Source organism: Ursus americanus, chromosome 6, assembly GCF_024610735.1.
Source record: "Ursus americanus isolate L20-20 chromosome 6, mUrsAme1.1.p, whole genome shotgun sequence".
In the NCBI taxonomy this organism is placed as follows: Eukaryota; Metazoa; Chordata; class Mammalia; order Carnivora; family Ursidae; genus Ursus; species Ursus americanus.
Genome location: NC_142132.1, coordinates 7,140,470 through 7,153,133, shown reverse-complemented (window position 1 = coordinate 7,153,133; position 12,664 = coordinate 7,140,470). Strand labels below are relative to the sequence as shown.

Genomic DNA, 12,664 nt, shown 5'->3' with positions numbered 1-12,664 from the left:
TGGCCTCACACTTCATGTTCTGTTACACTTAACCTTCAGGCAAATCGCAGAGACCTCGGGCCACTGACAGGACAGTCCTGCTCCCAGTGAAAGACCACACTGCCAAACGGGTCTCCGAGTTGCCGGGCACATCAGGGCACAGAACGTTGACTCCAACACCTCCCCTCCCTGTGGCTCAGACCGGCTCACCCTTACAAAAATAAGTGCTCAAATCCAATGTGCACGTGTGAGAAAGACTCCGGGGAACCCCACACCCTTCATCCCTTGATGAAGAAATGTCACTGCGAGGTTGACAGGAGGGGGATATTCCTCACTTCCAAAGCCCCAAGAGGAAACCACAACAGAGCTGTCGGGAGCAAGAAGTCTAGCATTCTAGCCACCTTTCATCTCAATGTTCACGTAACCTTGACCGCAGGTGTGTGTTCTCCCGCTGTGGGCAGGTCACCAGGGCCACCCCCCAAGCCGACAGCATGGCTAGCTCACTTACAGAAGCTGCTAATAGTAAGGATAACAGCAGTCATCCCTAGGAAGCCCTCACCATGGAACCGTACCTGGCTAAGCCCTCCTCAATGAGAGTTTCACTGAACACCCCAACTCTGAGATTAAGCACAACTATTCGCCCTAGGCTCCAATCTGCCCAAGGTCAACGCCATCAGGGGTGGCCCAGGTGGCGTGCACTGCAGGCATTTCCTGGCCCCGCCCTCAGGACCCTTCCCCCCACCCATCACCAGGGCCTCAGCCAGGTCTTTGCCTCTGCAACTGGACTCTTTACCTTTCCCGTGCAAACATGAGGAAGATGTGCCAAAGCCATCGGGCTGCTGGAGGGAGCAGCTGCTGGGATGCAATTCCACGCTGAAGAGCTGGGTTGCTTCCTCGCCAAGTCGAACGCTGCATCAATCTGCTCTGTTTAAACACACAGGCAGAAGGCTTTCCGGCCTTAACCAGGCCTCTGTGGTGCTGCCACTTAAGCCCGTGGGAGATCAGAGTACAAATCAATATGAGTCCTCCTTCCTAGAGGAAGTTGCAACCCTACCTCGCGGTTTAGAGGTCATCTTCTGCTGTAATTAGGAAGTAGCAGGGAGTTTCGACTGAATTATGAAAAGCCGGGGCTCTCAAAGTTAAGGTTTTCAACAAATGTGGGGCTGGGGCTTGTCAGCTCCACATGCAGGAAATGCCGGCTTCCAAGTCTCCTAAGGCAGGCGGAGCAGGCGGCCACCACGCTGGGTCCATGAAGGAATTTGATACACAGGCCATCTGTCCGCCAGTCCCGAGGGCCCTGGGGCCACGAGGCTCTGGGAGCCGGTCAGGCCTTCTTGCTGTCCTCACAGTCCCTGCTCAGATGTGGTCACGGCAGCTGGATCCGTGAGGCCTCTTGCCCACGAGGCTACCGCAAGACACCATGAATTCAAACTCGCCACCCTACCGGCATGGAGGGGAGGCGAAGTGCGCCTTTGCCTTCCCGACTCCCGAAAGCTCAGGAACACACAGACCTCCCCGTAGGCAGGTAGTGTACCATGCTGGTTTGCCTTCTGTCTGCAGAAAACACTCCCAAGCTAATGCAGAGAATCAACCCTGCCTTCCAGACAGATGCTTCCAGGACGGGCTCTCCCGCATGGGCCCAGCCATTCCACTCCTCCCTGGCCCCACCAAAGCCCGGGATCCACTCATTCAAGAAACAGTCCTGTGGAATCTAGAACATGTGGACTATGTACAAAAAAACGAAGGAGATGATGATAGGAGCAGTGGGCATGGCTTCTACCTCAGGAAGCTTGCGGTGATCACTCTAGAAGGTTCCATGTAATTAAAGCACTGCTCCTTAATCTTTATTATCCAATTTCACCTGATAGAGTCTGAAGGCATGGCATCAGAGACTAAAATCCCAGGGAGAATCTGCACTAACAAGGACTAAAAGGGCTCACAGCAGATCACAGGCCACCTCCTGCATTCAGGGAACCCATGCGAGGACCCAGCAAAGCCAGTCCCAGTAGATATTTAGAGATGCAGAGGAGGCCAAAAGGCCAAGGGCAGCTTGATGGAGTCTAGACCTCCCAGTTCCTAGGTCCCGAAACGTGGTAGCAGCCGTGTGCTTTCAGTCCGCCGAGGTGGCCCCGACTGGAGGGACCCACCCTGAAATGCCACGCCCTTGTCCCAAGCTGCCCCAGGAAAAGGGAGCAAAAGCACCAGCCATCTGAACGGCCTCACCCCGTGCCCGATGGAAACCGATAGCCCGTGCTGCCCTGCTCCAGCTGAATTTTTCAAGGAGTTGCAGGTTACACCCTGTCCAGGCCAACAAAGGTTTCCTTTGAGTTAAACAATGTATAGCTGAACCGGAAGAGGGAAGGCGGCCACAGAAAAGGTGTTGGGTTACAAGGCACAGGAACCAGATCGCTTTACCACCCAGACTCGTTTTCTGCAAATCTCCCCTATGAAAAGGCAGCACAACACAGTCCAGTAAATCAAGGCCCACTCCAAACGGATCCGATTAGGAGCCGGCATGGGGATACCAGATCCTGTCCGCCTGGAGAAAGATCGGGGTTGGGGGACTGGGGTCCTTTGTGGGAGCCACTGTTAGTGTGCATTTATGAAGAAATGGAAATCAAACACCGGGCTCAGGTGCTTGGGAACTGCTCCTCACGCATGGCTCGTGTTTTTATCCCTACACGTTAACTTTTCTCCCTCAACGGGGGAAAAAGTTCTAGGTTTTTGCCATATATAATTAATTTTAACAGCCATCTCCAACGTACCCCACTGGCTGGTGCCGGTTCTTTTAAACAGTACGCTGCTGAGAAATTGATTTGTTGGCTCCCCGTGCCTAAAGAACCCACATAATGAAATATGTATAAATGTCACTGGTCGGGCTGCTTCTGAGGGTAAGTCCAGGAAGGTGCTCATTTCACCCCCCTGCACAGGAGTCCACTCATGGCGCAGATCGTCATGTCCTTCTCATGTGCCCCACACAAAAACCAATGAATTACACTGCATTTTCTTCTAAAACCTATTTATCCTTAACTGGTACAAGTCTAGGGGAATTCTCTTAATTGCTACGTGGAAAGAATGAATTGCAAATGCACTCGGTTAACCAGGACGACTTTATTTTTAACAGCATGGGGCCAGGTGGGAGTGGCCGAGTTTGCCAAAAATAAAGGAATTGATCTATGGATCAATCAATCTATGGAGCAAATGTGCTCTGCTGGGAACTAGCTGGGAGCCCCAGGCAAACAGGACTGGGGAAACCCTTCCACCTGGGGACAACTGGATTCTCGACCATTTCCCAAAGCCTCACTTCAGAAAATGCTTAAATCAGGATCCAGAAACTGGATGATGAAAGACTCGGAAAATACCAGGGCTCTCTCCGTGTCACACGGGCTGTACGGGGAGCGTTTCTTTAGTGTTTGCAGCAGAGGGAGCGGAGGCTAAATTTAAAGTAATGCCAGATTACACTTGAACCTGGGGAAGTGGCGTGTGTCCCTCCATAAAAACCTCGATGGGGGCACAACAGGAATTACAACCCAGACCAGGTTCAAAAGTTACTGGTCTAATGCATTCTAGAAGTCATAGCAACAGTGGCAACACACAAGCCCTATGCAAAAATACTCACATGAAAAAAAAACACCTTTTCCTCTCCTGTTAAACCGCCCTCGGCACGCCTGATTAGAGGTCCCAACGTTTTCATATGAGAAAGTTCACTTCCTCACCCACTCACACATCAACATACATAATCCTTATTATGAAATCTACTGTAAACAAAGTATCATTTCCTTCCACCAGCAGGGCCCTAACCATCACCTTCCTCCGCTCCTCCCTATTCCCAGAACACCCGCGCCTCAAGCCCTGGGGAAAGGACAAGGATCTGTGCACTGCTAATCTCTGGTTGTCCCAGAATGTGGGCTGCTGTTCCCCAGTCCACTGGGGGGACCAGGGGTAGGACAGCCTCTGTCTGGGGCTTGTCTGGACATCCGTCATGGCCGGCCTTGCAGCTTTCTCCGCACACACATGGCCACACCCTCGGGGGCAAGCAGCCGTCCCCGGTCAGCCCCCACTTCACACGGACCAAGTGTGAGGGGAGGGACAGACTCATTGCACACCTGAGAACAGGAACGTACCAGAGAGCCGTGGACCCCAGGAGTCATCACCAGCTACAAAGGGGTCCTGGAATGATGCCGCTGTAGTGTTTCAGCACAAGGGGAAGCCTGAGTGTGGGCTACGCGGTGTCTCCAGCTCTGTTCTCGCACAGGACCCGCGTGCTGGCGAAGAGATCTGACCATCAGGTTCCTCACTTTAATAAAATGGGGATCTCGGAAAGGGAGGTGGGCCACACATCCACGTTTCCCAGCATGACACATGGATGGTGTGCCCCACAATGTCACAGTGGAGAGGCCCTGCAGGGAGCCATCGGTCCCCAGCCAGGCCCTCCAGCCGCAGCACAGTTTGGCAGGGACCCACCCTGGCCGGGAACCCCAGGGAGTCCAGACGGGCTTGCTTGTGCTGGACCCACAGATGACAGAGTGAAAATTAAGACCCTCTGTTTCATTCTGCGCCTGCGCCTCCCTGGCTGGTTGACGGGCTGTGATTAGAACCAGCAGTCTTGAGGAGTGGGAGGTGGGCGACAGTATCGACAGCAGAAAACACACCCACCTCGGCAAGTTGGGAGGCTGGACCCCTGTGGCATGGACAAGTAGAAGCGCTTGTTCAAGGGGGCTTGGCTGGATGATCTCTGCACTTCTGCTTAGAAGCCGTGGTAGGATTTTGAGATTCTTGGGAGGAAGGAACCCGGGTGAATCAACACCTCCCATGTGAGCTTGGATCCGAGGCTCAGGAAATAAATCCAAACAAGACCCAAGCACCCAGAGCCCAGCTGGGGGGCCCTCCTCTCCTCTCCGCAGAGCTGGCTGAAGCCCCACCGGCATCTTCTACCCCGCATCTAGCCTCCTGGCTGTTTCTCCTCTAGAGAGGTCCTCTACAGATAGAAGGCCCTGCGAATCTTTCTCTGGTTTGCGGTTTCCGATGGTGGCAGTCTTGCCTCTGGCCGAAAAACCGAGCAGCACCACACGTCCACCCTGCAGGCCAAGAGCTCAGGAGGACGCTGGAGGCCGCGGTGCCAGGACCCACACACCCACCCCACGGTGCAGCTACTGGTTTCTAGAGTACGGCACTACTTCCCTTCTGTTTTTCGGGAAAGAAATCAGTCTCGGCAGAAATAGGGCAGAGGCCCCAACAACCAGGCAGAGGGCCTCACGGAATCCTGCTGGCCCACTGCAGCCACACCGCAGATGGCCAGCACAGCCTGCTGCCCACGGCAGGCCCGGGGGAGGCTCTCCCCACCCACCAGGCACAGCCGTCACCGGTGCCCTGGGGACCCCCGCTTGCCACCATTCCTGGGGGGCTTGTGAGGCCGACTGAGCTTGCAGATCATTACTACAATCTGCCAGAATAACACTGTGCACAAGCTTCTCTACGCGCAAGCCCCTGGATAGGCTGCCACGTCCTTGCCAAACCACAGCCACCGCTACCCCGCCATCATTTTACAGAATAGAGGCAGAGAGCTCGGATTTGCATTTTCACGTATTTGTAGACATTTAACAAAAATCACTTCTTCCCTACCACTTCGGTTGTGATCACAAGGTAATGGGTGGGGGGGGGGGGTCATGCTGCTGCAAGTGTTAACGCTTAGTAACAAAACAGTTCCAGAACAACAGTGACCCGTCTGAACTGACGGGGAATGAATCCTGGTTCCAGGAGACATCAGCGAACCGGAGGGTATCTGGGGTTTTCATTTTAACAGTTAACAACACACGGAACGAAGGGCAAAACTACAAAAAAAAAAAAAAAAAAAAAAAAAGCAAGATGTAAACTTCGAATGTCATGATTCATTCATGATGACAAAATGAGTCTCTTTACAGGAAGAAAACTGAAACGTTTCACTTGAAATTTATTTTTAAAAGGCTGTAAACCAAAATAATGAAGTCTAGAATAACAGGCACACAGCGCTCTTGAATGAGGACGTCTTCAAAAATACGAAGGTCAGAAAGGCGTACCAACGGTTGCGGAGCCTCGGAGTTGGCCATTCCGAGGCTGTGGCTTTTCATGAGTTTTGTGCAAAACATCTACTTCCTTCTCCTCTGCCCACATTAAACAAGATTTGTCTAGACCAGAGACCTCAGCAGGTGAGTTACTGGGTTCAAACCAACACGCGGTCCTTCCTCGGGCTGCGGTGCCAGCTGTCCCTCTTATGCCACGGTGTATCGACCACAGGTTGGGCTGCCTGGGCGGCTGCCAAAAACGGGCACAGTGCCGAGCCACAGACACGAGCTCCAAGAGCGAACACATGCCTCTAGGGACGTGTGGGAACTCCATCCACCCTGTACTTGCAACGGTGGTCGGGGCAAAGGTAAATTCCCCAGCAGGATGCCGGGCACGGGGGGCACCAGGCCAACAGGGTTTGGTTGCGGACAGAGAGAGCATCCTCCCGGCACGATGGCCGTGCTCCAACGATGGTTGACTCCAGCGTGGTCCTGAACACCTTGAGCTCCTCTAAGGTGCTATCGAAAACTGCTTCCCCAAATTACGCCCCAAACACAGAAGTGGGAACGAGCATCCCAAGCCAGTGTCTGAGCATGCTCGGTTCTCAGGGAAAATTGTCATCAGGAGCCGTGTTGCAACCGCATTCTGATACAGATGCATTTTTGCAACATGAACGTTCTTCTCTCTGAGATCAAAACCATCGATAACAGGAACCTGCCGTGGTTCAATAATCAGGCTGAGTCAAATGAAAACGCTGTTACTCAACCATTTTTGATATATATTCTTTTAAAAAAAAAAAAAGCCCATTTCATCTTTTACTATGAATTTCCACATTCCTATCTTTAGAGGAAATAGTTTTCCAACCCTGTGGTATCTATAAAACGTATCAAGAGTTACTCTCCAGTTTTGGCTATCCGACAGAGATGTTCCCCCAGCCAGCAGGGGAGCCTCAAGCACCTTTCAGTGAAGGACCTGACACAAGGCACCAGCAGCGTTTGGACAAGGAACTGGATGCCTGTGGGAGGGAGTCCACCGGATTTCCATCACCAACGCCGTGACCCACTGAAACCATCTTTGTCCCCAGCACCCAGTACTGAAACCAACACCCCATCAACCCCAGGCCCACAAAGATTCTGTAACAACACCTCTGCCTGAGGATCCTGGATTAGACTCTAGCACACAGAGTCTTAAAGAAAAGTTTCTTTTAGAAGAAGAATGGGTGAAAGAAAAGAGTTAACGTTGGCCTTGGAAGGCAAAACTGAAGGTCTATGGCTGAGAGAGGTCATCATGACTTACTAATAAAATACACCCATCTCCCCCAAAGAATGTTCAATATTTCAGTCTCTCGCCTTCCCCAATGCTAAGATTCTTCGAATTGTCCCAAGAACATGGAGTCTCCTCTGATAAGAAATCCTCTGAACTACACACTCTGCTGTGGCCTTTGGTCGGGTGAGCCCTCCGGGCTCACTCCCTGGAGAAGCTTCCATACTACGACACCCAATTTAATCTTAAAAAAGGCAGGCAATCTTGGGGACCATCGCAGCCCAACTACTGAATTCACACATAAGACGACCTCCAAATGCCGGGAAGAGGCCCAGGTCCAGGTAAGTTTTCCATCAGGATCTCCCACTGACTCTACCCCATGGGGAGAGAGGGGGACACACAGCGAGACCCTTCCCTGGGCCACAACCCTCTGCTGGCTAGGTTCAGGCTGTGCTTGCGCTCGGCCTCCCACCCACAGGAGCTCCCAGAGGAACACTGCAGTGCAGATCTCCAGCGGAGCCCAGCTCCGAGGAGGCCGGATCCCAGCCCACAGGGGCGCACCTGCCCAATCTCCGAACCCGAGGCTAGATGCTATCCAACACGCTGGGCAACACGCCAGGGGTTTGACAGAAAGGACACTGAGAAAATTCACTCTCACACTCTTTGTCTTACTTTTAAATGATGCTGTTAGCTCAAGGAGAAAACATTTTTTTTCCAGCAGGGTAAACATCAATCACTTCTGAGAAGTTGCCATTTTGAGACTTTGAGTTAAGATGCAGGTTTTGTGAAAAATGGCAAGGAGCGTGTTGTGACTAGACTCCGGACCTCCAAACCCCGCTCTGGGTAAAGGATGGAACTACATCGATCGAGGTTTTCTCTGCCACACTCTGAGGGAGTGCAGGCAAAATTGAACGCTCTCCTCCGCGCACACCCACATCCCAGTCAACTCCACCAGAAAAAATCATTTCGTGCTCAAGACATCCTAGAGGTTGGTAGCTCTAAAAATGTAAGCTCATCAGAGATGTGCCTTCATCAGCAAGCTGTCTCCTTTCTAAAGATGTCCGTCTACCCTTTCACTCGAGCGTCTTTGGGGTGGCATGAGACTATTTCCCTAATTCATTTTTATTCTTTGTAATGAATACGTCGAGAAGTCCTACACGGCTTCCATTCTGCCTTGAGTTTCCTAGTAGTATAATTTCCGTTGACTTATCTCTGTAGCAGCAGCGACAGCAGAAACAATCACTTTACACTGAACTATATTGCTTCAGAGTTAATTACATGTATTTTGCTTTTGATAAATGAAAATACCAGATGCAATTAATTGAAAGACAATCAATAGGATCCTGCTATTAGACATCCCAATGAAACATCCAGAGCCTGCTGGCAATCCATAGTCATCAACTAATTGAAAACGCATTCCAGAGGGGTTTAAAAAAACCTGAGCTTTTACCTGGAGATATTTTACAGTAACTCACCAATATAAATCTGTCCACAAACTATAGTTCACACGATGGGCTGTCCGTCTTTTTAAGGGACTCCAGCTTCATTGGTTCGAAACCATTTAAGGCGATGAAAGTCTGAAAGTACAATGAATTGGGTCAGTGGAGCTGAAGCGGTGATTTTTTTTTCTCTGTTGTTTACATCTAGCCATTCCTTAATTGCATTTTTCCAATGCCTTCGATTCTAAGCTACCAGAGGATATTAAATGGTTTCATTAAAAATACTATTTGTCTTGCTTTAGTCGCACACCAGATCAAACAGTAGAGCACCAGAACAAATGAACCCTTTCCATCTATTTTGACACGAAGCCAAGTGTGCAAGACCAGAAGGTGATATTGTGTCATCACCGTGAAAATGTCATTTACGTCTCTTTACATCTCCAAGTAGCGAGCAAAGGGACAACACAATCAATACCTTCAAGCAAAAAGTATTACCAACTGTTTGAGAAATATGGAAGTATAAAGTGCAATTCATAAACCCATGGTTTGTAAGTACTATTAGCATAAATGCTGACAACTGTTAATCCACTGTAACTCTGATTAACGGTTGCAGTTGTCCATTAATAGAAGGCATTTTAACTTACTACTGAAATTGATTACTCAGTTAAGAATTCAATCCTAATGTTCAATAAAATTGCACTTTCTTGGCAAATGCAATATGAAATGAGGTGATGCATTAAACAGCACTCACATTTATTTTACTATACAAGGGACGAAGAGGAAATCTGCTGCGGTGGTATCACTTATCTGAACCACTTCCTATGCACACAGAGTCGTCAGAGGGGCAGGTGGGGAAGGTACCCCCGGGGCGGACAGAGCAGGCAAGCAAGCATCCGGGCAAGCGTGTCCAAGCGCCTTTTCGGTGACTTTCCCATGAAGAACAGACAGGACTGCAACACCGCAATTGTCATGCAACCAGGCTGTCCATGTTTCAAGGTAGTATTTCTCAAGGCCCGTGAGAAAGGAGAGGTATGCGTCCCGGAAATAACTGTTGCAGCCAACCCTGACCATTCCCAGGCCCATCTTACAATCAATCAGGATTCAGATGGTTGATTAATATTTCAAAAAGGGGATGAAATTACGGAAACCAGCTTCCCAGCTACACTCTACTTTCCAAACCATTCCAATCTTAGGAAGCTAAAGTTTCCTAATATACTTTTCCCTCCTTTTAATTTTTTTTTTTAAAGTAGGCTCCACACCCAGTGTGGAGTCCAATGAGGGGCCTCAATTCACGACCCTTAGATCAAGACCTGAGCCTGAGATCAAGAGTCGGACACTCAACTGACTGAAACACCCGGGTGCCTCACATTCTCCTCCTTTAAAACAACGGGGTCATTTCTTGGGATCCAATCCTGTGGCATAACCTGCCCAATTACACAGCAAGTCGGAGAAAGGAACCACTGGGCCTCCCAGGTCCATGCAGTCCCCCGTTCAAAAGAAGACCGTACTTGTGTTTTCTATTCAGTGTACTGAAACACAGCATCGGGGCACTGATATCGGCCAGCTCCCACACCACGACTAGAACCGAGTCAAGGGCAGGCACGGCTCTGAAGAACTACTTAGATACAGGTGACCTCTACGGTCAGGGTTATCATATCCAAGGTCAAAAAGTAATTCCACTCCCACACCACCTTATGCCCCCACTTTCCAACTCAAGGAGGGGTGGGGAGGAGGGGACAGACACGCCAGCCTTAATTTATTAAGTGCTGGGAAGGGGAGAAGTGCCGAGCATCTCACGACACAATTACGTTTCATGTTTAATAACTAAGCATTTACTCTATCTAGGAACCATCCTGGAATTTTCAGGAGGCAAGAGCTTGCCTAACAAACTCTTGTTCACCCTTCAAAACCCACCTCATAGCAATCACCTTCCTGCCCCAGCTGCCAGGCTGTTACATACCCTGACCACTTCCAAGTCTCTTCGGTTTAATGTCTTGATCGCAACTGATTCATTTCTAGATTTCTCCAGGTGTGGAACAGAGTCGAAAATCAAATACTTAACTGCACAATGGAATCAATCTCCTTGGTCTAGCACTGCTCGTCCTAGTAGGTCACAGGCTTCCTTTTTCTTTGTTTCCAGGGCTTTGCACAACAGACACTCGAATGTTGATGGATACATATATATGTAAACAATGCATTTCCAAAAACACAAGGAAATTACATGTACATCTGACCCTCAGGCGACACGAGTGTGAAGTGTGCAGGTCCACTTATATGTGGATTTTTTTTGATGGAGTACAGTCCTGTAAACGTATTTTCTCTGATGATTTTCTTAACGATTTTTTTCCTAGCTTGCTTTATTTTAAGAATACAGCCTATAATGCAAATAACATACAAAATGTGTCAATCGACTGTTTAGGTTGTGATTAAGACTTCTAGTCAACCACTGGTTACTGGGAATTAAGTTTTGGGCGAGTCCAAAGTTCTATGTGGATTTCTGACTGCATGGGGGGGGGGTCGGCACCCCTAAACCTCATGTTGTTCAAGGGTCGACTGTATAATAGGAAGAGGTCCCTTTTGGAAAGGAGGGAGGGAAGGAAAAGTTACTGGGGAAGGAAAATTGAGCAGAGTGTGTAAAGTTACTTCTCATATTTAAACAGAGGTTAAAGAGAAAATACACCAACACGTTCACATTTACCTAATCTTGGTGGGCACAGAGTCTTCCTTTGAGATAATGCTTCACAGTGAAACTAATTCGACAGGGAACAGACAACTCGGCTGTTTAGAAGGCTTCATGGAGGAGGTGACAAATTCAGGAGAGCCTGTAGACCGCCCAAGCCAACGGATTACGTAGCAGATTAAGAACGCAAAAAGGCTTGGAAGACTGCCAGGATCTTGGAAGCCAGTGCCCACTGTTACTTGAAGGTGGTAAGAAGTACTTTTAAAAACTAGAGCTGCAGAAAGGCTACAAATCCACAAGCCCTCGTTGCCGCAGATACCCGAGGGCAGCCCACGTGCAGGAGGGCTGCGCAGACCCGCCAGGATCTAAGAACTTCCAGGAGCACGCAACAAGGCACGGAAATGACTTCGCTGATTACAATCGCCACCGCGCCTACACAAGCCACCTCAGGAGCCAGAGCGGGCTGTCCCCCCAAGTGACTCAGGCACAGCGGGCGAATGCCAGGCAGCTCCTGTGTCTGGCCAGGGAGAAAGGCTCCTCTTTTGGGCCTGCACCATCAACCTGGGTGAAGCTATTAAACAGCACTTGGCAAACGTGTTCCGCCCATATTTTGGGGTAATGAGGGGTGTGGACATGGGCATTCAGCCCACACCAGGGGAAACAGCAGCACCCAGACCCTGGCGGAATCTGGGCCAGGCCAGGTCCTGGGGCTTTCTACGTACAGGAAACAGACAATTCAGGACAGCTGCCTAGAAGGATCGTCTCCTCTGGATTTCTAGTTCCTTCTCACATGAAGTCGGGCAGATGAAAGCTACTGTTCGGTATACAGTTAGTAAGACTACTTTCCTGAAATGGAAGGAGAGAAGCGCCTGGGAAATCTGTGAAGGGCCAGGGCAAGGTCAGGCGGGGGCCGAGAGGCGCGGGTCCTGGCTCATTCCAGGAGGACCCATCCTGCCTGAACTTCGACCCTCTTTCCCAGTGGCTCCGGGGCCCTGCATGGCACTAAAGGCCCTCCAGCAGTGAGGAGAGGGTACACGGGCAGCCAGCTGGGGCTCTCCCACCGTCCCAGCTGTGGCAACGTCATTTAAGGAACAAAACGCCCACTGACCTGCACCTGCTCTGTGTGAGTTCTCCTCATGCTACTTCTTGCATCTCAGGCTTTGACGTGTCAGCTCCCGACACCACTTGGGGCCTGCCTGAACCCCGCCTGGATTCTCTGCTCTGGTTCACATTTGGCTCATCTAGGCTGTAGGCCCATCCT

The 12,664-nt window shown here is 50.3% G+C and overlaps 1 protein-coding gene across 6 annotated transcripts in view; it reads right to left on the bottom strand.

Annotated features, from left to right (window-relative positions):
* CTBP2 (C-terminal binding protein 2) overlaps positions 1–12,664 on the bottom strand; it is a 158,929-nt gene that overhangs the window by 100,773 nt on the left and 45,492 nt on the right. For 5 of the 6 annotated variants that reach the window (XM_087862582.1, XM_087862580.1, XM_087862581.1 and 2 more), the window contains one exon: positions 8,760–8,861. The exons of the other annotated variant lie outside the window; for it this stretch is intronic. The gene's annotated coding sequence lies outside the window, so the exon portion shown is untranslated. The remainder of the gene's footprint in view (positions 1–8,759; positions 8,862–12,664) is intronic. 6 annotated transcript variants of the gene reach the window in all.